The sequence below is a fragment of the Lepidochelys kempii genome, chromosome 4, assembly GCF_965140265.1.
Source record: "Lepidochelys kempii isolate rLepKem1 chromosome 4, rLepKem1.hap2, whole genome shotgun sequence".
NCBI classification, from domain to species: Eukaryota; Metazoa; Chordata; order Testudines; family Cheloniidae; genus Lepidochelys; species Lepidochelys kempii.
The window spans coordinates 20329384-20354012 of NC_133259.1; positions in this window are offsets into that span (position 1 = coordinate 20329384).

Sequence of the window (24629 nt, forward strand, 5' to 3'; positions counted from 1 at the left end):
TTTGAAGTATTACATGAGATTCATAGAAAACAAATACTTTTCAGTAGGCCAGCAGTGGTGGTGGAGACATTTCCTTTTGTTTTCTTGGGAAGGAAGGAAAGGGAGAGTGGAAAAGATGGTGAATTGCATGAGTGTTTGGCTCCAAAATCAACAAGTCACAGGTGCAGGTTTGTTTCCTTTGTTGGCCAGGGTTGTAAACTCCATGCTGAAAGCAAAGTGGCTGGTAAGGAGAAGTAGAGGGAATTCAACTTGGGCATCTTTCCTAATGCTTCATTAAATTCACGCTGGCCTGGGAAAGAGCAGTGAGGATGAAAATGAGGGCACGGCCTGCGGCAAGAAGGTGGTCTGTGGTTTTGAGTTTGATCATAAACCCATGGGGTCAACAGTCTACCCGTCTGTGCTCATACTGTTGGGGCTCAATGAGTAAATAATCACCATTGTCCAAAGTCACCTGACATCAGAGACGGAAGATGGCTGCCTGACCAAGCTCCCTAAAAATGGAGTGTTCCTTAATTGATATTTACACCAGAATCTCTACTGCATTTAAAAGATATTTAAATATACTGGCATTAGCCCATAACAAGACACTTTGCATCTCCAAGACTTCTGAAAAAGCTGAAACAAACAGATTCCATTCCTCTCCCTGACACAGAGACTGATTATGTGATCTCAGCCATGCAGCCAGGTCATGAACTCTTGTCCAATGTGATCTTCTCTCTCTCTCTGAGCACAAATTTCACCCACAGATTTTGCTAGGACTTCCTTAGAGCTGACCATACAGCTCAACTACTTAAAAGAGAAAATTGGAAAGATTGGTGGGAGGGGAGTTCACACACACTTTACTTTTGCCTTCTTAGATAGGGAGGATAGATGGGTCATGATCTCCTTAGAACTGGGACAGCCAGTACTCTCAAAGATAGTTGGAAACATCAACTTCTCCTCAGAGTCTATAAAAATAATACATCCTAAGAGTGTACAAGGGTAAATGTTACAACAGAAGAATGTAATAGATTATAAAGTAACCTCATTAAAACATTAGCTAGGAATGTATGCTAATGCTCTTTTAGAGCTCTTAGTTTCATAGAAAAGATCTATCATTTCTCTCTTTGGTGCTGATATAGTGCTATACTTTTGTACAGAATATAGAAATATCTAATTCCTTTCAGTTTCATTGCAAGGTGTGCTCTCTCTCTCTCACTCACACCTCCCCAGCAGAAAGCCTGTCATACCAATCTCTGAGCTCTCCTTTCTCCGGGGGGAGGGATGAGTCACCACCAGTTTATTAATCTCATTCTTATTTACTGTAGAAAGAGTATTCTTTGATCTTTCAGGGATGGGTAAAGGAGCAGTCCTTTCCTATATCTGTTTGCCTCTCTCACTTGATAACCTTATTCTAAAAAACATCCAGAGAAACCCCTTTTGATTTTAGTTTTACAGAAAATCATCATTTTTCAGGCGTCTTTTTTTTTTATCTCTGATCCAAACTTTCAGTGTGAAATAATTGAATTGCATTAGTATCTAACAACAATGTTCACTGAGTTAGGAGCCTAAATACCACTGTGGATTTGGGCCAATGTAAACATTACAGATACATTTTTAAGTCACTTCCCTTTCAGATCCCATCTAGGAAACTAGTTTAGAAAATCCTCAACATGGCAACCAGCACACTGGTATAAAGAATAGATGATGGGAGTCAAGATCCACAGCACAAATCTCAGAAGAAAACATTTGCCCCTTACTTGTGAAACACATTTCCTTTTATTATCTGTCTACTGATCAGACTTTCTAGCTATCATTAAATTCATTTGAAGAAGACATTTATACCAATTTAACTTTATTTAATTTGATTGTCCAATTGTCCCGAGGTGTCAGTTTGAAGAGTACTATGTCACAATGTGGAACACCGCAGATACATATTTCTGTAGAATATCGTTTCTTTAGATGAAAAGATGTCTCGATTATACAGTAGAAGATCCATCATGCATGAGAAATACATTTGCAATGGAGTATCAGATGGCTTTCTTTAAAATAATTAATAAATAATAATCCCACTGGAAGAGTATGTGCCATAGCTGAAATATTTGGCAGAGTCCCTTCAGATTTTCTGAGCACAAATAGGGCCCGATCTTCTGTTGGTTTTAATCAGCTTTGCTCACTTGACTAGATTTGCCCCAGCTGAGGATCTCACCCGTAGTATGTAAGTGCTTGATCCTGAATGTGCTGAACACCTTCACATCCTACTAAATTAGTGACAGCTACAGACTCTCACAGCACTTCCAGGAGTTGCTCAGCACCTTGGCGGAGAGACCCTTCAAAGAATATGTTAAAGCAATGTATTTATGTTTTCAGGAAGTCCCTTTCAATAGTCTGGATTTTCATCTTGTATTAAACCGGGAGCGCTTCATTTGGTGTTCTGTACATGAACTACAATCATTATCATACAATCTTTGCTAAAAAACGTTGGCTAGCACAACTGGAGGGCAGCCTTGCATAGAAAGATGAGAGGGGAATAATTACAAGGATTTCTCCTTGAAGTGAACACTGCATGTGGACTTTAGAAAATGAAGACTTTTCAGTAAAGGGAATTTGACCATTTCATCTATAATTAATCTAGCACAGAGGTAAAAACGCTAAATCATGGTGCTTCTTTATGCTTTCCTTCCTGTAAATGAAAGTAGATAACTACGGACCTTTTGCCAGCAGCTCAAATAAATTGGTATGTTCTGTCCCCTGTAGCAAGTAGAAATGCCCTATAAAATGTACTCAACAGCAGCAGCCAGCCTTTTTAACACAACTTCAGACTATATGCCATATGCATGGTAAGAACTTAGGGCCTGATCCAAAGCCTAATAAAGTCAATGGGAGTCTTTCCATTTATTTCAATAGAATTTAGAGCAGGATTTAAAGATTCTATCGGTACAAAAGTCCAATTTTCAGGATTTTAGACCCTCTGCATTCAACAGCCCCAAAAGACAAATCAAAGACTGGTCCAAGATCAGATATTGCGTATGCCTTGGGTAGACGTGGGAGTTAGAGCTTTAGCGATAGCAGATGGATGATCCTATTTATCCAGGTGACTTAGAACACAACTTGTTTCTTCCCTGATTTAGTTCATTTCTTTCCATTCCGGTATCTCCTATAGTCATGGCTGATGGCTGTCCGTGCATTCTGTTATCCCCAAGTGTTCTTCTTGGATTACTGAGGCTTTCACTGGAACACATAATAGATGGAAAGTGGCTTGTAAACTGTCTATATTCCTTTCCACCACCTTGTTGATACAGTGGACTAAATTCTGTTGTCCCTGACAACCAATGTAATTCCAGAGTAGCTTCACTGACTGCAGTCAGGTTACTCTGGATTTACACTGATGTAACTGAGATCAAATCTGCCCCGCTTTTGGCATAGTCATTTCAAAAGATATAATAGTGCAAGGTATGTAATGCCCCCAATCACCTTAGAGCTGGAACAGAAGAGGATTTTCCTTACAAAAAAGATGACCCTAATGGGACTAGCTAGTGCATGAGGCTAGGGCAGTGACCTTTTATGTCTGGGGCATTGAATCCAAATCCCAGTTTACACTCTCACTGCTATGGGTACTCGCATGGCCCCACAGTATGCCAACATTTTTATGGCTGATTTAGAACAACGCTTCCTCAGCTCTCGTCCCCTAAAGCCCCTACTCTACTTGCGCTATATTGATGACATCTTCATCATCTGGACCCATGGAAAAGAAGCCCTTGAGGAATTCCACCATGATTTCAACAATTTCCATCCCACCACCAACCTCAGCCTGGTCCAGTCCACACAAGAGATCCACTTCCTGGACACTACAGTGCTAATAAACAATGGTCACATAAACACCACCCTATACCGGAAACCTACTGACCACTATTCCTACCTGCATGCCTCCAGCTTTCACCCTGACCACACCACACGATCCATCGTCTACAGCCAAGCTCTGCGATACAACCGCATTTGCTCCAACCCCTCAGACAGAGACAAACACCTACAAGATCTCTGTCAAGCTTTCTTACAACTACAATACCCACCTGCAGAAGTAAAGAAACAGATTGATAGAGCCAGAAGAGTTCCCAGAAGTTACCTACTACAGGACAGGCCTAACAAAGAAAATAACAGAACGCCACTAGCCGTCACCTTCAGCCCCCAACTAAAACCCCTCCAATGCATTATTAAGGATCTACAACCTATCCTAAAGGATGACCCAACACTCTCACAAATCTTGGGAGACAGGCCAGTCCTTGCCTACAGACAGCCCCGCAACCTGAAGCAAATACTCACCAACAACCACATACCACACAACAGAACCACTAACCCAGGAACTTATCCTTGCAACAAAGCCCGTTGCCAATTGTGCCCACATATCTATTCAGGGGACACCATCACAGGGCCTAATAACATCAGCCACACTATCAGAGGCTCGTTTACCTGCACATCCACCAATGTGATATATGCCATCATGTGCCAGCAATGCCCCTCTGCCATATACATTGGTCAAACTGGACAGTCTCTACGTAAAAGAATAAATGGAAACAAATCAGATGTCAAGAATTATAACATTCATAAACCAGTCGGAGAACACTTCAATCTCTCTGGTCACGCAATCACAGACATGAAGGTCGCTATCTTAAAACAAAAAAACTTCAAATCCAGACTCCAGCGAAAAACTGCTGAATTGGAATTCATTTGCAAATTGGATACTATTAATTTAGGCTTAAATAGAGACTGGGAGTGGCTAAGTCATTATGCAAGGTAGCCTGTTTCCTCTTGTTTTTTCCTAACCCCCCCCCCCCAGATGTTCTGGTTTAACTTGGATTTAAACTTGAAGAGTGGTCAGTTTGGATGAGCTATTACCAGCAGGAGAGTGAGTTTGTGTGTGTATGGGGGTGGGGGGGATGTGAGAGAACCTGGATTTGTGCAGGAAATAGCCCAACTTGATTGTCATGCACATTGTGTAAAGAGTTGTCACTTTGGATGGGCTATCACCAGCAGGAGAGTGAATTTGTGTGGGGGGGTGGAGGGTGAGAAAACCTGGATTTGTGCTGGAAATGGCCCACCTGATGATCACTTTAGATAAGCTATTACCAGCAGGACAGTGGGGTGGGAGGAGGTATTGTTTCATATTCTCTGTGTATATATAAATCCTGCTGCAGTTTCCACGATATGCATCTGAGGAAGTGAGCTGTAGCTCACGAAAGCTTATGCTCTAATAAATTGGTTAGTCTCTAAGGTGCCACAAGTACTCCTTTTCTTTTTGCGAATACAGACTAACACGGCTGTTACTCTGAAACTCTCACTGTAGTTCCTATTTTTCAGATTAACACTGCCCACCCCTTCGAAGCACATAAAGTAGCATAATTGATTGTCTATGTTATCAAGGGTCACAGGGTTGTTAAGGCAAGCCTTGATTGCAGTTACACTAATTTATACCAGCTGATGATCTGGCTTTAAGTTTTTGGATAAATTGTCACTGACTTCATGGGAGCTGGATCAAGCCCATGTGCATGAAGTGCAAGTTGGTGGCTGTGCTGGAGGAAAAGATTCTTGGATTTGAGGGGGGAGTTGAGATGCCACTGAGAACCAAAGAAGCTGAGGAGTTCTTAGTGTCACAGCTGGGTCTTGGGTGGCCAGATCTAGTTGTCAGAGCCAGATTCCACAGTCACAAGATCGGGGTCAAGAGTTGGCTGGGGAAGGATACCAGGACGCCAGAAGCAGGAGACAAGCTGGACATCAAACCCACAAGTTAGGAACCAGAGTCAGGCCAGGTCGGGACTCCAGGCAGGGCCGTTCCTAGCTATTCTGGGGCCCTATGCACCCCCCGCCACCATGAACCCTGCTGACCTGGATTTGTAGACCCGTCAGCTATGACTGACAGCCAAGTTCAAGAAACACAGCAGGTTCAAGGAAGAATGTAGCTGGCCACCAAGGAATTGGAGAGAGAGCAAGTCAGACAGGACTTCTGGTGGTTCCTAACCATTGGAGGTAGGAACTCACAGCAGCATTCTACATGGGTGGAGACAGATAAGGATGGGTAGGCTGTGGCTATCAGAGAGAAAATGACTGGGAGGAATTCAACACAGCTAGAAGTTTCAAATCAATACCAGGTCCTCAATGTGGAAACTTTGGAAGGTTCCACTCAAGATCCAGCAGGTCCCCGTGAACAGACAGATGTATGGGGCACAAATGTGGATGGCACCTTGGCCCAACCTGTAAGAAATCAAGCTTCCCTGCAAAGAGTTCTCCAACTGTCCAAGGAAAACAGATGATCCTTGTTGGAGATTCAATATGCAAAAGAACTTTCTGCAAGGGACAGGCAGACAACAGGAGAGTGTGCTGCCTTCCTGGAACCAGGACATGAGATATCACTCTAAGACTGGATAGGCTTCTGAAGTCAATGGGCAAGGATCCATTGTTGACGATTTGTATCAGTAATATCTTACAGGCAGTAGTTGACTTCAGGGGACTTGGAAGTATGCTGAAGAGGAAGAATGGTCAAACAGTCTTCGCCGAAGATCCTTCCTGCTCTAGGAGCAAAGGAAGGCAGAAGATTCTGGTGAGGGTTTTGAAACATTAACATGTGAAATAAATTCACCTTCGGTGGGGAGAGGGGGGCAGTATAGTTTGCATGACTTCCACCTCATTAGAAGGGGGACCAGTCTCCTTGGAGACAGGCTGGCTGGAGTCAGGAGGGAGTTAAACTAATAACACAAGGAGAAAATAAAAAGAGGGAAGATACGAGCACTTTGCACAAAATTGAGATGTTAAGAACAAAATCAAGGAACCAAAGGACATGAAGAGAGAAGAAATTTTTGAATGAGCTCTACTCCAATGCTAGGCAGCTGGGTAACAATCAAGAGGAACTGGAATTGCTCATTTATGAGAATAAATTCAATATAGCTGGAATTACCAAAACCTAGTGGGATGATTCCTATGATTGGAATGTTAAAATCTATAGTTATAACTTCTTTAGGAAGAATTGAGTGGGCAAAAGGAGAGGGGGAGTGATATTCTATGTCAAAAATGGTATTACCTGTTTCTGAGTCACTGATGACTCAGAAAAAAATGATCTTGAATGCATATGGATCAAGGTCCTAATAGATAAAGCAAAAGATGGGATATTAGTTGGTGCCTGCTACAGACCACCAAATCACACAAGGGAACTGGATGACTGCCTTCTTACACACACACCTGTAATGTGCAGGAAAAAACATTAGTGATAACGGGGGACTTTAATTTGAGTGACATATTCTAGAGGTCTCCTGCTGTGACATCTTTGTGATTTCTAAACATTATAGACGACAATTTCCTAACTCAAAAAGTGTTGCAGACAACATGGGGGAATTCTTTATTAGACATTGTCCTAACCGATAAAGAGGAACTGATCACAGAACTAAAATTAATGGTAGCTTAGATATAAGTGATCCTGACTTGATCAGATTTATAATGTGCAAACAGAATAAAGTTCAGACCAGTAACTAACACTAACACCCACACACAGAGTCTTTATGGAGCCAATGTCATAAAACTCAAAACAATTATGAGTCAAATCAGGTGGGAGAAAGAAGTTAATCAGAAACATGTGACTGATAATTGGGAATCACTTAAGAACACCTTACCAGATTCCTAAAAAGCCACAAGGCCACAGATGAGGAAGACAGCTGTCCTGGTTAAAAAAATGACCTGGCTTACAGGGGAAGTGAAGATAGTTTTTTTTTCTTTTTTAAATATAACAAATGGATGAAAGGAAAATTGATAGTAATATAAATCAGAAGTTAGGAACTGTACAAAATTGATAAATGAAGCAAAGGTACACAAGAAGAAATCTATGGCAAGCTGCATTAAGTACAACAAGGAGGAGTTTCTTAAATATATTATGAACAAAAAGAATCCAAACAAAGGTACTGGTCCATTACCATACGTAAATGGTAGAATTATCAGTAATAATGTAGAAAAGGTAGAAATGTTCAATAAATATTTCTGTTCTATATTCGGGGGAAAAACAGATGATGTAATCATATCATAAAACACTCTTTTCGTTCCATTGGTATCTCAGGTGGATGTTAAACAGCAGATACTGAAGTCAGGTATTTTAAAATCAGCAGGTCCAGATAACTTAGCAAGAGTTATAAAAGAGCTGGTTGAGGAGCTTGCTGTACCACTACTGTTGATTTGCATTAAGTCTTGGAACACCAGGGAAGTTCCAGAAGACTGGAAGAAAGCTCATGTTATGCCAATATTTAAAAAGGGTAAATAGGATGACCAGCATAATTATAGACCTGTCACCGTGACATCGATCCCAGGTGAGATAATGGGGCAGCTAATACAGGACTCAAGGAATAAAGAAGTAAAAGGAGGGTAATGTATTTAATGCCAATCAACATGGGCTTAGGGAAAATAGATCCTGTCAAACTCACTTGATATCTTTTTTTGATGAGATTATAAATTTGGTTGATAAAGGTAAGAGTGTTGATATAATATACTTAGAGACTTCTGTAAGGTGTTTGAGTTGTACACATGACATGTTGGTAAAAAATAGAATGATGTAAAATAGATATACATTAAATGGATTAAAAACTGGCTAAGTGATGAGTCTCAAAATGTAATTGTAAAAGGGGAATCATCAGCAAGTGGTTCTGTTTCCAGTGGGGTCCCACAGGGATCGGTTCTTGGCCCTACACCATTTAACATATTTCTTAATGACCTAGAAAAAAACAAAGTTTTCACTGATAAAGTTTGCAGAGGACATAAACATTGTAGAAGTGATAAATAATCAGGAGTACAGATCACTGATTCCAAGCAAACATTATATATTTTTTAATACAGCTAAATGTAAATGTATACCTCTGTATGTACAAAGACTGTAGGCCATACTTACAGGATGGGGGCCTCTATCCATGAAAGAAGTAACTGAAAAATATTTTGGGGGTGAGGGTGGATCAACAGATGAACATGAGCTCACATGAGCCCAGTGAGATACTGTGGCTAAAAGAGCTAATTAGATCGTAGCCCGCATAAACTGGGGAATCTCAAATAGCAGTAGAGAGGTTATTTTATACCTGTATTTGGCACTAGTTCAACCATTGCTGGAACACTGTGTCCTGTTCAGTTGCCCACAATTTCAAGAAGGATGTTAATAAATTGCAGAGGGCTTAGAGAAGAATGGTGAAAGGGTTAGAAAACATGCCCTATAATGACAAACTAAAGATTGAGCTCTTTGAGTCTAACAAAGAGAAGGTTAAGGGATGACTTGATCGTAGTTTATAAATATTTATATGTGCCCCAAATGTTTAATAATAGGCTCTTCAGTCTAGCAGAGAGAGATATAACAATGGCTGGAAGCTCAAGGTAGACAAATTCAAATAGGAAATAAATTGTAAATTTTTAATGGTGAGAGTAATTAACCATTGGATCAATTTACGAAGAGTTATGGTGGATTCTCTATCACTGGCAATTTTTAAATCAAGATTGGATGCTTTTCTAAAAGATCTGCTTTAGGAATTATTTCGGGGAAGTTTTATGGCCTGTGTTATACAGGAGGTCAGACTAGATGATCACAGTGGTCCCTTCATGCCCTGGCATCTATTAAATGAAGCTGCTGATCAGCTGGGGGCATTATTCATGAAATGGAAAGGTACTCAGATACGTTTTTCTTTGGTCTTTCCAAGAAACAATTTAATACAAGCTGAGGTGACTTTTAGCAGAGCAGGTCAGTGGACTTTAAAACCTCATGTTCAGCCAGCTTCTGCATATGTAAAATTTAGTGTGCAGAGCCCTAAGGGCCCTTCAAGATACAGAAAAGGTCTGAGCACAATGTTAGAATGGAAAAGCAATAACTCTGGCTTTCAGTTTGCATTTACTTTTCAGGTCTTACAGTTTTTAATAAAAAGATAACCAACGGGCAATTCCCAAGTCAGTGTAAAATTGCTTTAACCCTGTAGAGATTTACTTTTTGCAAGATCCACACTACTTCACTTCTTTTACCCATCAACTCAATGGGAAACCATCAAGGAGAATGTTCTTCTTAGTAAGACTAAAATAGCACAGAAAATGGACAGGGTTTTGCCAGTTTTAGGCAGAGACAATCATTTCAGTTTTGAGGTTTTGCTCTTGCAGGTCTGAGCAAAGACCAATTCCACTAAATAATATTCTCTATGAAGTGTGTCAATATGAACAAAATGCAACACTGCTTTATATACGACATTCTTAAAATGAATTTCTGTTCTGAACTATCAAAATAGTACCTTCTTACTCAGTGTGATTGGGTGTGACTCAAAACTGCAGCGCCTCCTGCTGGCTGTCCTGGGGATTAGCTCTGCTAGCCAATGTGCCCTCTTCTGGTGGTGTCTCACCACCATTACTTCTGCTCCATGACCCCATCACTCCCAGGACCATGGCATCCTCTTCATGACACAGGTCTCTGGCTGTGCCACATTCTGTTCTCCCCACTTCCGAGGGAACTGCAGTCCGGTGTCCAGCCACTTCCTTCAGTGGCAACTGTAGCCAATTGTATGGCCACTTCTTCAGTGGCCTGGGTGGGAACCTGGGCCTCCCCACTACTCCGGGTTCTCGCCCAGAGACTCTGTAGATGGCCACCACTTGCCGCATCCCCTCCAACTCCTCAGTTCATTTCCCTGGGCCACTTTCCTGCAGCCCCCAGCACCTTCTTTGCCCTTACCTGAGGGTTTCAGTCTGCCAGTCTTTGCAGCTCGCCAGGAACACTCTCTTGCTTCTCCAGGCCCTGCTGGGAGCACTGCTCTGTCCCCGGTGGCTGGCACTCCTTCCTCCTGCTAGGAGCCTGATTTTTCGTTCTCGAGCTCTGGGCAGCTCCTGAAGCTGCCCTGCCCTGCAGCCCTTCTTATATGGGCCTGCCCAGCCCTCATTGGCTTCTCCTTGCAGCCCCTCTCCTGTTGGCTGCTTTCTGTGCAGCCTGCCTAGGCTTCCGTTAACTCCTTACAAGCCACTGTGGGGCAGATGCCCCTTCACACTCAGTATGCTTGCTCCCTGTGTGTATTCAGATTCTTAGGTGCTCACTGAAATGACCAAAACGTTTATTACATTTTACTTCCATCGGCTCTTCAGAACCCACGTATAAAAATGAGAGTGAACTGGATTATTTTCCAGCTTTTGTATGAGAATTATTATCGGTTCCATTTGGACAACCATTTGTGCAACCCCATTTCCTTAAAAAATTACACCTGTGCAACCCCACCAAAGGCAATAAGGTAACACATATTTAACTGAAGGAACAATTTGTGGACAATGGAGCTGCACAAAGTCAGGCTTGACGAAGCCCTGGCTGGAATGATTTAGTTGGGGATTGATCCTGCTTTGAGCAGGGGGTTGGACTAGATGACCTCCTGAGATCCCTTCCAACCCTGATATTCTATGATTCTATGATTCATAATTGATAACAATGTCTGGCCAGCCAAATTTTATTACTAGAGATGATGCATGAGCCAGAAAAAAACAAACAAAAAACCAACAGCTCAATTTTCTGTTTGCTGGACTGCCAGTTAGACAAAACATAAAAGGACCAACTCATCTCACAGCCTCTGAACATGCATGATTCTCAAAATGCTTCGTTCTACAGATCCTCAGGAAAAGTGCTGTGGCCCCCCAATTGTGAGCGATGGGCAAAAGTTTGAGAAAACTGCTTTAGTAATTAATAGCATTAATTATAAGAGCTAATTATTATTGTTTGGTGCTTTTCATCCTGAGATCTCAAAGTGGTTTACCAAAGGAGGTTAAGAATCTTATCCCCAGTAACAGCAGATTAGTGATGGATACAGTAATAGTTGCAATGTAGTAAACTGACATCAGAGTAAATAATTATACATCACTACAGAGAGAAAAGTAATTAGGAGGAATATGGTTTATTCTGGCTGAATACCTCCATATTTGCTGAATATAATGAAGCGGGAATTCATTTTTCTGTTTTCAAGAAACGTTAGCAACAATATTTACAGAGAACAGCAATACAGAGAAATCTACTATAAAATATCTTCCTCCGTCCCCTCAGTTTTATAATCAGTTTCAAAATGATTTTTTATTTTTAATTCTAATCAAAATGTATCTTCAGATCAAACAGGATTGTTTTTATACAGCAAAGTTATGCTGCAGACCAGCAAAGCTGGTGACATTACATTTCATAGCCTCATACTGAAGCAATATTACAGGCAGGCCCTGTGCCAATTTTTTTTATCAGCCCTTTATTGCTCTTTATCTGGCTTCTCTTCAGCTCCTTTCTCTTTGCACCTCTATAAACTACTTGAACTAAATTCGGCTCTCATTCACACGGGCATAAATCTATAAAAACTCACTGGTGTAACTGACAGCCACGCTTGGCCCGTTGCGTTCAAAGTTCCTACTGATCACAGTAATGCATTCATGCATGATTGTGCTAACCTGTATCCCTGTCTCTGTTCGGGTTTTATACCGCTGCCCAACACTCTTGCATACATGTGAAACTGATGGCAATAGTCTCTTGACATTTCTCTGATGCCAGTAGAATTATATCAGCCATGAATCTGTTCCTCTTTGTTTTATCTAACATTCTTACCAATTCCCAGGCCTGCCAGTGATTATTTCAGTCCTTCAAGGCTGCTCTAATTTATCCAATTTTGTAACAGCCCCCTTCCAACCCGGCATGCTCCCTACCCTGAGAGGGGTCAGGACTTGGCCCATGGTCCCATCTTCTTTTTATCTTCTAGGAAATTCAGCAGAAACATTTGCTGTGTGCCTTAATAATTTCCCCAGCATGTTTCCTTGAACCCTGGACCCTCAGATCCAATTAAACTAATCTATAGCTATAAAATAATATAAAGTTAAACTACAGTCTCTGAAAACGACACTCACAGTAGCTACTTATGAGGCCTGTGCCAATGGCTGCCCGGTGGTAAATGTTCAAAGCAGTGCTCAAGCCCTCCAGCTCCTTTAAAAGGCACTGGGAGTTAACCAGTTGAATCCTAGCTCACCACTTTGAAACTGAAGGAGAAAAGGGCTTTCTGCCGAGAATTCACTGCTAGCTACACCCATACACATTTAGTGACTGTTGGTGTGTCCCGCAGCTGCTAGGGTAGAGCACAAAGAGAGAGATGAGCTCTAAAACACACAGTACCCAAGCCAGGGAGAACTATCTAGATTAGAATCAACACCTTGAATTATATCCAGCAACAAACTGGAAGCTGATAGAAGGAATCTATGTGCATAGGCATAAGATGATCCATGGACACTGATGAGTTAACATGCTGCAACATTCTGTATCGTCTAAAATTTGAGTGGTCTTTATGGATAGCCCCCACATAGACTATTGCAGCAATCTAGTCTGGCGGTGACTAAAAGGGGAGTGTGGACATAGAACTGGGAGTCGTGACTTGAACATATAACCACTCTGTTCTACATTTACCTCATCTGTAACCTGAGGCTAATGAACATAACATTTACCTGCCTTTGCAGAATGCATAGAGAACTCCAGATGAAAAACTCCCTATATAATTATTAAAAATTATGGACCACTTGATAACTGTAGTGAGGTCCACATAGTAAGGATACAAACCTCATGGCCAAGTGCAGAGTTAGACAAAAACAGGTGTGTGTTTACTTCCTGTAGCTCGTATTTCATAGAGGCCAGAAGGGACCACTATGATCATCTAATCTGACCTCCTGCATAACACAGGCCACAGAGCTTCCCCGAAATAATTCCTGTTTGAACTAGAGCAGACTTTTTAGGAAAATATCCAACCTTATTTTAAAGATTCTTAGTGATGGAGAATCCACCGCAACCCTTGGTAAATTGTTTCAGTTGATCATGGTTAAACATTCACACCTTATGTCCAGTCTGAATTTGTTTAGCTTCAGTTTCTAACCTTTGGATCTTTGTCTGCTAGATTGACAGAATAATTTGTTCCCCGTGTAGGTATTTACAGGCTGTGATGAAGTCGCTCCTGAACCTTCTCTTTGTTAAGCTAAGTAGATTGAGCTCCTAGAGGCTATCACTATAAGGTGTGTTTTCTAATTTTTTAACCATGTGCATGGCTCTTCTGTGAACCCTCTCCAATTTATCAACACCCTTCTTGATTTGTGCACACCGCAGTACAGGATTTGCCAGTTTAAATTATTGTCTAAGTGGTCCTGTTGCCCTTTAAAGTGGCACCCCGGCTAATCATATCCCCATGTCAATTAGCAGTGACTGACTAACATGGTATGGTAGCCTCCTCTACTGTTCAACATTTTCATGTATTCATAGGCATGTGTCCCCTAGAATTTTGCAGGATAGGGTGCCTCCAAAATCTGAAAACAGAGCCCCAAAAGAAAAAAAAATCTTTCCCCTCTTGTGCAGTGTTTAAAGAGAGCCTCTGCTACTGTAATTGACGCCTTCAAACATTTCAGGCATATTGACTTTGATTTTCTCATTTGCTCCAGTCTAACCACTCCAATTTTAATAGAGACATCAATTGCATCTGACTCGCTCCAGTGGTATGACATTGATCTTTTAGCAGGCTTGTAACCCTGAGAATCGTATTAGGGAAAGCTGAACATCAATGAAATCAGAGATTACATTTTAATCGGGTTATAGTCAACATCATTAAAGGGAGATGACGCCACCATTAAAATCTCCTTCTGTATTCTCTCTCTCGCAAAGGTGAAGTAACAAAGCCAATCCTGATATGTGCGCATGCATTTTGTTTCCTTGCTTCAGCTGCTAAACATCACCGATCCATTTCAAGGTCTGTCATACGGCTGCCCTTTCAATGGCATTACATTTTCTGGACAGCCTAATGAAATGAGTGATCCTGTTAGCAGCTCTTTGGCAGAGTTCACAAAAAGCCAGACAGATTTTTCACTTGCCTTCAGACCACAATACAAAATAAAACTGACACAAGAATCTGTCAGAATTCAGCATTTCAGGATATGTTACCAGTTATCAGAACTACCTCAGAAGCAACAGTCATTTCTTCTTCTTTCTGTCTACTTGTACCCAATCAGTTTCCCAGGAACCTTTTGAGTGCATACAGCCAAGTGACGTCTTCCTATGGCATGCTTTTCATGCAGCGGAGGATCTCTAATAATAGCTGTTCTTATACCATTAATTATCTGTGCTGCCCACAGAGGCTTCTGTAAAATTTGGACCTAACCCTGTTTCCATTAATGTCAATGAAAAAGATTCCCATTGACTTGAATGGGAGTAGGAGCAGGCTCTAAATCTGATACAAATTATTTTCTCCAATTCAGAATCCCCATGCTGACTCAGTAAACTCTCAGAGGCTTGTGCCTTTGTATAGACCCAGAAAATTAGAGAGGCTGAGCCAGTAACTGTGTCTATGCCTTGCTTTCAGCATGAAAACTGAATGGCCTGTGTTTTGGTTTCAGCACACAAGGTAGAAATGCAGAGCAAGAGACCTTCTTGCAGAAGCCTATGCCTTAAAATAATCTCAGGATGCTAAAGATGGTGAACCAGTGACTCACAGAGGCTTAAGACTTGGTATCAGTCCAGCATGCTAGAGTGCTTACAAAGGCCTATATCTTAAAATCCACACAGCAAGCTGGAGGTTCTCCAGAGCCAGTGATGTCACAACAGCCTGGTCTGTGACATCAGAACAACAGAAGAAGGTCCTGAGTAAATCTCTCAGAGAGTCTTCTGCCTTGACATCAGCCCAGCCCACTATGGGAGGTGAGCCAGGAATCTCACAAAGGCCTGTACTTGGACATCAGCCCATGTAACTAGAAATATGGAGTTACTTACCTCTTGGACACTTTTGTCTTCACATCAGCTCAGCTAGATGCCGATGCTTATCTGCTTAAACAAGAAAGAGAATTTCCCTCTATTCTCTCGCCTGGATTTTGAGAAGCTCAGCTCCCACTCCTGCTGCCTCTTCACTGCCGGGTGAAATGCGGATGCAGACAACAAGAGACTCTGAAGTGCAAGCAGCAGGAGGAGCTCATGCTCCATGCTCTCCCACCAGCAGGTCGAGGAGCACAGGCACCTGACTGGAGGAGAAGAAGAACTGTCCAAGCTAGGATTTTCCATCTACCTCCTTTCTTTTACGGGAGTATTTACCATTAGCAGTTGAATCCCAGAATATTTTGCTGTGTCTGACCATAAGAAACCACTGTCAATAGAAGCAGTGATGTAAGAAAATAATTCTAAAATTCATACCAAGTTTGTAATACTTTAATATAAAGGAATACCATGTAAGTGAAACTGCAGGGGGGAATTTAGGCAGAATAAAATGGGGACACTGGGGTTTAATGCTCGTAACTTTTTGACAAGTGCTATGGGATCTTTGATGACCTGTGCTTGTGTTGTCCTATGGGGAAGAAAAAAAAAAGAGAAGACAGACCGGCATGGTTTCAGCAAACGAAAGAACCATGGTGAAATCTTGGCTCCATTGAAATAAACTGAAATTTTGTCACTGAGCCCAATGGGACAAGGATTTCATCCTATGTCCTTTATTTAAAAAGTAGGCAGAGGGCACAGATCCTCTCCTGCTGTTGCTATTGGTGTTATCAATTTGCTTTTCTCTCAGATGCAGAAAAACCAGCTAACACTCATGAACGTCCTTTCAGCCTTACTTCCTGATAAAGGACCAGCCCATCTGGGAGGAACCACATCTCTAGGAGATGCCACTCACCCAGCTACCATAGTAAACTCTATTATGCTGTTGTTTAGGTTGTTAGTCTAGACATGAAAAATTTGTCAGCGCGTGAAGCAGTGTTTCAAAAAGCAAAAAGAAGAGGTACGGAATAGGATGAGAAAAAAAAACCCTACTGAAAATGTAAAAAAATGTAAAAAATGCTCTCTCTTGGAACAACAGGGTTCAAACTGTGAGCTGCCTCTGCCTTAAAGAAGATATACCACAAATAGAAAGTGCGGTAGAGATGGGTGTAAAACTGATTAAAGGCAGAGAAACTTCCATATGAAAGAATGAATAAAATTGGTGGGACTGCTTACAGAGGACTGAAGAGTGTTTAGTGTAGCCTAAAGAAAAAATATGGGATGAATGTAGTAAAAATAGGTTGTGAGAATCCTGACGCTTCCAAGAAATAACCAAACTCTACTGGAGAGGGTTATAGAACTAACATTTCCAGAACACAAATGAGACTACAAAATGAAATTTCAAAGTTTATTGTCAGATGGCATTGTTCAAATGGTAGCAGGCTCCTTGTATCTTGGGAAGTCATCGTTGGGTGTTGTCACTGAAGGGCTGTTTCTTTTTGCCATAGCAGATGGTGCAGAATGCTGGGTCTATGTTGTGCACAGGAGAATGGGAGAAATCAGGAAATTAAAAACTCCTTCTCCTCCTCCTCCTCCTTCGGGTTCGACCTCTACGACCTCTCCTCCTTCGGCCATGTCGTCTCCTTCTCCTCCTTCCATGTCGACCCCCACGGCCTCCCCTTCGTCGCCTTCTGCGACGGCTCCTGCTTCTGCTCCTGCTGCGTCTGTATCTTGCCATTTCTGGAGATGATTTTGACTTTCAAGATCTCTGCAGTTGGAGCACCACCTCCGTAGGAGGCAGCCAACCTGTCTGGTGGATTTCCTCAGTTTGCGAGTTGAGCTGGCAGCTCTGGCCCTTATATAGAGGGGCTGATAACTGTGACAAAAACCTACCAGGTCACTCACCTGTGATGAACTATAATGGGCTTGTTCACATATGGGCAACAATTTTACTGGATAGCAAAGTGCCCATAAAAGGGGACAAAAAAAAAAAGGGGGGGGGCTAATGTGACCATATATGTCCACTAAATATCACTATCAATTGAAATGACTGTATAAGGAAAAAGCCACACGTTTTGACCCTACCTGACCATAAAATGGCTCTTTGCTGAAATAACCGTACAGGTACAAAGCCTGAAATTTAGATCACAAATGATAATGATAATAAAAAGGGAAATTAAACAGACCCTACTGCCTACACAAAGGGCCATTTTGTGCTATGCTCCTGAAGACACTCACTCATCTGTGATTAACTGTTATGGGTTTTGCAATATCTGACTATCAAATTCATCTGTGTATAAGACTAGTATATAAGAAAATATAAACTGTTTCAATGACAAGGGAAATATGTTCAAACTTTTTATGAAACAACTTCTTGTATATTGTAATTAAATAATAAGAGAAATAGAGCATATATTCTAATTCTAGAAAGGCAATGTCGTTTCCTTCTGAAGTTTCTATGGGCAATATGTGGGGTAGGGTGGTGTGGGGGGTAAAGTGAAATTCAAAAAAGTCCAGGATCATCAAGAGTTTTGAATATTAATCCACCATTATGTTTGTATATTGATGAAAAGAGGATTGCAACATCCGTTCCTCTAGAGAGAAATTCCCATCTGCAACCACTGTAATGGTGTGAATGTGTCTCATCAAGAATTATATGTTTCTCCAAATAAGTAAAATATCTAATATTTGGATGTTAAAGTAGCTTGACCCTTTTCATAAATTAAGTAATGAATCATAATTAATGTTCATTATTTTTTCTTAATGTTAGAGGAATCTAGTACTGTTCCATATTTGATGGAAAGATGAATGCTTTAACCAGCTTCAAAAGAGGGACCATTTTTTATTCCAATTATTACATAAAAATATCTTTAAGGATCTCTAGAGCATTGGCTTTTAGGATCATTTTTAAATGCCAAAATCCTTAGTGTGCATGATCTTGGAGGGTGGGGAGATAGGGAATCTGTTGGAGGGAAAAGAACACACCATGGAAATTAACTGCAAGAACTGTGTATGTGTGCTGATCCAATTTCTGAATAGTCACCTTGTGTTGAGGAGGGGGAAAGAGTGTTTTGGATCCTGAATGCTTTCAAAGGAGGGATAGCTTGCTTTTAACTTTGGGAGGATGCTTTTGAAAAATCACCTGTTCTCTGTATGACCATGACATCTCTTTTCAGAGGAAAGAGAGGAGAATGAAAGGTGAGCAAGATCAAATTAAAATCCACACAGACAGAATACAGCCATGATTTTAGGGACAAATCTTTCTTGGTTAAATTCCAAAATGGATGATTTTTAACACATCTCTCAAAACTGCACAATCTATGTCCTTAAAACAATGAAAAATGTTTCTACTGAAAAGAATAATCTCAAAACATACTCACAAATTAATCTGGATTTGGATTTTCCATGTTTTCCAAACCACGTGTCTTTCCCCCCAAAAATATTTTTCCATGGTACGGGTGCATAGGAATGAATGGCTTTCCTTATTGGCAATGTTGTTGTAGCCATGTTGGTCCCAGGATATTAGAGAGACAAGTGTTTGAGTTACACAGAGCTCCTCTTCAGTTCATATGAGTTTGTCTCCTTCACCAACAGAAGTTGGTCCAATAAAAGATATTACCTCACCCACCTTGTCTTTTCTTATGACACATGCACGTTTCATACCTCTATCATGCTAAGGAATAATTTTCAAAGTGGAGAGCTTGTTTTTATCAGGGATTTGGAAAATCTAATCTCACACTGATTTAATTTATGACAGTGGGATGGATTCTCCCACTGTTTATACAATGGTGTCATTCCACTGACCTCATTACAGTTACACCTAATACATATATGGTAATTTTCTAACACAACAATGGTGGGACCCTATTTTAGATGTCCTTATGATGGATAAAAATGAATCTTTTTTCTGTCTAGACTAGAAATTGGTGGTCACTTAGGGACCAGGGATTATGACCTGATCATCGTCAATATGAGAAACTGAGGACAGTCTCAACGAGTAAAAAAGATACGCATGCTCCTTCAAAGGCGCTATCGGATAGATGCTGCAATATTGTTAATGGTGATGAAGAAAAAAGCAGGTGTCCAATCAATATTTCTGTTCAGTATTTGGAAGAAGTCAGGTAATGAACTACTTTATCATCCACCCATAGTCACTAACGGAGGGGGAAAAAATCATCTACTAGTGATAAATATTTTTTACTCAGCAGGCCCAGATAGTTTGAACTCAAAAGTCCAAAATGAGCTGGTTGAGGAAAGATCTCTAGTCCAGTGATATTAAATTTTAATATAGCTTGGAACACACAGGGAAATTCCAGAAGTGTTATGATGTTGTACCATTATTCACAAAAGACAAACTGTATAAACTGAGTAACAGTAGGCTGCTGAGCCTGAAATCAGAACTGGGCAAATGAACAGAAAAACCGATATGAGATTCAATCAGAACAGAGCTAAAGGTTGGGAATATAATTAGTATCAGTCAACACATACGTTTTCTTTTCTCCCAGATACAGAAAAAAAGCAGGTGACACCCATGAGCTTCTCCCTCAGTGAGACTCTCTGAATCAGGTTGTTCCATATGAGAGGAGGCAAAACTGTTAGGGAATGTCTGTGGGTGTGCCAAGAAATACCCACTCACCCATCCAGTCAGCAAAGTAAACTGTTACACTACCATGTCATTCAGATGAATACAATGGTTTCAGAACTAACTGCAGAGTTCTTTACTGGAGGCAAATATCTAGGAATAAGCGGTCAATATTCATCTCAGCAAAAGGACTTAACCACAAGTGACACAAGGTTCCATAGTTAGACCGAAGGCAAAGAGATTGAACGAGCAATATGAGATGGGAAAATGTTTAAGGGGTGAGTCTCAGCCTGAAGAATTTGTCAGGATGTGCAACAAAATAATGGGTAAGTGAAGGAATGGAATATTACTGAAAATATTATGCTGTTATAAAATGAGAACAGACCTGAAGTATGTTGCAGCACTGTTCAAATTCCCCTCCCTGAAGGAACGGAATGGACAATAGTGAAAATAAGCCATCATAAAATCACAAATGCTTTCTCCTGGAACAGGGCAGCCTATCCCATCTGGGGGCTCAGAGATGTGTGAAAAAATATGATCAAAGTTGGAGAAATTTCCATATGAAAAGATGGAAAAATTTGAGACTGTTTATAAAGAAAAAAACAGATACACAAGAGTGCAAACTAGAAAAAAAAGTAGGGATGAATGTAGTAAAAAGGATGTGAGAAGCCTGATGCTTCCAGGAAACATCAGCCTCTGAGAGGAGTGTAGCCTAGTGGTCTTGATCCTACCTTCTTCCTATCCCACAAACAACTCGGAGTCCTTCTTCACCTTGTGTAATTTACAGTGTTCTTTTCCACCACCTTTACAGGCTATCAGCCTCATCCCAGCGGTAATACAGACTCCTCAGCTCCTCAGGCAAGGAGAGGAGAGGTCTCTCATGGCTCTGACTCTACAAACCTGCTGGCCTGCCTGCCTTGGTCTCACCCCACTCACTCTCTTCCTCTCCTTCACCACCTTCCTAGTGTCTTTTGTACCATCTGGGCTAATGAGTTAATTAGCCTTTTAACTCTCTCAAGCCATTTCCCAATCTATTACTGGGGTGCAGTTCCCATAGTCAGGTGTGCTCAGGGCAGCTAATTGGAGCCACAGAGATCATAGTGTAGGTTCAGCTGCTGTCAGGGAGAATTAGGAAGAAACTGAAACCTTCCAAAAATACAACCCCTATTTTCTAAATCCAGGCAAAACACAAAGACCCAATGAGACTGCAAAATGAAATTTCAAAGTTTATTGACAGGTGGTATTGTTCAAATGGTAGCAGGCTCCTTGCATCTTGGGAAGTCATCGTGGGGTGTTGTCACTGAAGGACTGTTTCTTTTTGCCATAGCAGATGGTGCAGAGTGGTGGGTCCATGATTTGCACAGGAGAATGGGAGAAATCAGGAAATTAAAAACTCCTCCTTCTTCTTCTCCTCCTCCTTCGAGATCGACCTCTACGACCTCTCCTCCTTCGGCCATGTCGTCTCCTTCTCCTCCTTCGATATCGACCCCCGCGGCCTCCCCTTCGTCGCCTTCTGCGACGGCTCCTGCTTCTGCTCCTGCTGCGTCTGTATCTTGCCATTTCTGGAGAAGATTTTGGCTTTCAAGATCTCCGCAGCGGGAGCACCACCTCCGTAGGAGGTGACCAACCTGTCTGGTGGGAGTTACTTAGCTTGTGAGTTGAGCTGGCAGCTCTGGCCTTTATATAGAGAGGCTGATAAGCATGACAAAAAACAACCAGGTCACTCACCTGTGATGAACTATAATGGGCTCGTTCAAATATGGGCATCAATTTTACTGTATAGCAAAGTGTCCATATAAGGAGAAAAACAGCTAATGTGACCACTTATGCCCACTAAATACCACGATCGACAAAATGACTAATCAGGAAAAGAGACACGTTTTGACCCTATATGGCCATAAAAAGGCTCTCTTTGTTGAAATGACCATATAAGTAAAAAACCTGAAGTACGGATAGCAAACAACTATATCTTTTAAAGTGACCACATAACGGAAATTAAATAGACTTTAGTATAACTTTTATATATATAAATTTTATAACAAGTAATCTTTCCCCTCAAGAAAGCTTTGCTCCATTAGAGGACCTGGAAATGAGTGTCTGTCTTTATCACAGATGCAACAGATTTACCTCTAAAAATATTATAGCTGCTCTAAGAGGCAGTTTACATGGGAACACTCCAGAAAGATATTCCAAATTAACTGAAGGTGTGAATGTAAAGTGGATGAGTTAAACTGCGTTGCATTCAGAATTAAAGTAGCTTTATTCAGTTCAGTTTAGTTTAGTTAAACTGAATTAAGGCCATCCACTTTAATTCTGAATGAGAGGATCCAATGAGGGGCTCAATGCAATTTAACTAATCCTCTTTAAATTAATACTTATAGTTAATTCAGATTAACTTTCCTGAGTGTTCCTGTGTTGACAAGCCTGAGAGGTGTACCACAACTCAGAGACAAACACTGAAGACATTTCAGCTGTTAGGCCTTGTAAGACATTAGCCCTAGTTGGTTCCCCTAACAGCTTTAATGCATGGCTAAAGTGAAGAGGTATTTTTCTGGAGCTGACAAAAAAGGGAAGGGTTGCAAATACCCCAAGTATTGTGGTTTAAACAGTTACAACTCTGGAGAAACAATAGCAGTTCTTATTTGGGCCTCTGATTGGGAGTGGGGTGGAAGAAGTGGCAATCTAATAGAGGATTAAGGTTCTTTGGAGTAGGTCACTGCTGTATAGTCCAGTCCAGTCTCTTATTCCACGCAAACAGGAGTTTACAGGTTTGCAGTTAGTGGTGTCTCTCACTGGCGCCTGTCTGCAAAGGTTTCCTCCTCAGTCGCTGCTGTTTCCACATGCCCAGACCAACTCCCAGCTGCAATCTAGATTCATAGATATTAAGGTCAGAAGGGACGATTATGATCATCTTGTCTGACCTCCTGCACAATGCAGGCCACAGAATCTCACCCACCCACTCCTGCAACAAATCCAATCTCCTTCAGCCACACCCTATTCCATATGCAGTTCCTCCGCTTCTGATGATGCCTGCCCTAGACACAGTTCCCTGGGGATTTCTCCATGATCCAGCTTCTCTGATGCTCCTGGTTTCCAAGCCACAGGTGTTTCCTCCCCACCCCGCAAGAGCTCGGGTCCTGGCTTGGGTCTTTCCTTCTCCCTGGCTGGGGGAAGGGGATGTACCGTGAGAAAAGGATAATGGAAATGATAGTTTCTTCCATACCAGGTGCATCACAAGCTTATCAGTATAAGGGAAGGTTTTAAAGTGGAGGTTTGGTGTCTGTTTTCAGCAGGGATTTGGCAAAAATCTAATCTCATGCTGGTTTAAATGAGGAGTAACACAAGTCCATGGACCTGATTCTGACCTCACGCTGTTCATACAGTGGTTTCACTCCATTACCTGAGTGTAGTTACCCCTAATTTATAGATGTTAATTTTCTAACACAAAAGGTATTTCACCCAATGTGGGGTAACTAGTTTAGCCCTCAGTATGATGATGAAAAAAGGAACTGATCACTGGAATGGAAATTGGTAGTTGCCTAGAATCTTGTCTTCATGGCACAGTCTCAACCAGAAATAAACATACATGGTCCATGATGGAGGAGTGGCCAGGCAAAATTTGAGTGAGTGGGTGCTGCAACCCTATGCTCCAGGTCACACTGCCACAGTCTCAAATTTGTCTTGCTGTCCTTCCATCAGCACCGAGGGGCTGCTGGGGAAAAACTGTGTGCTGTGACCTCATGGACCAATTCAAAATGACTGGAATGGGGAGTCAGGCCCAGCCCTGCAGAAGAGGAGCTGCTGCTGTGGGGTAAGTTTGCTTTTCAACCCCCACTCCTATGGCCTTCCCTCCACACGAGGACTGTTAGCCATGGAGAAACTTCCCACAACCCACTGGTGGGTCACAACCCATTTTTTGGGAAACATATTGCTTTAGAGGATGTTTTTGTGGGTGTGTCAAAAAATACTGACTTACGCAGGCCGCGAAGTAAACAATTACATTACTCAACAAGAGAAGGAGTACTTATGGCACCTTAGAGAGTAACAAATTTATTTGTGCATAAGCTTTTGTGAGCTACAGCTCAGCTCACGAAAGCTTATGCTCATATAAATTGGTTAGTCTCTAAGGTGCCACAAGTCCTCCTTTTCTTTTTGCGAATGCAGACTAACACGGCTGATACTCTGAAAAAAGTTACATTACTGTATCATTCTAATAAGTACAGAGGGTTCAGAACTAATCGTTACATGCCTGGTACAGCACACGCTTTTCTGCAGGCAAACAGCTTGGAATAAAATTGGTAATTTTTCATATCT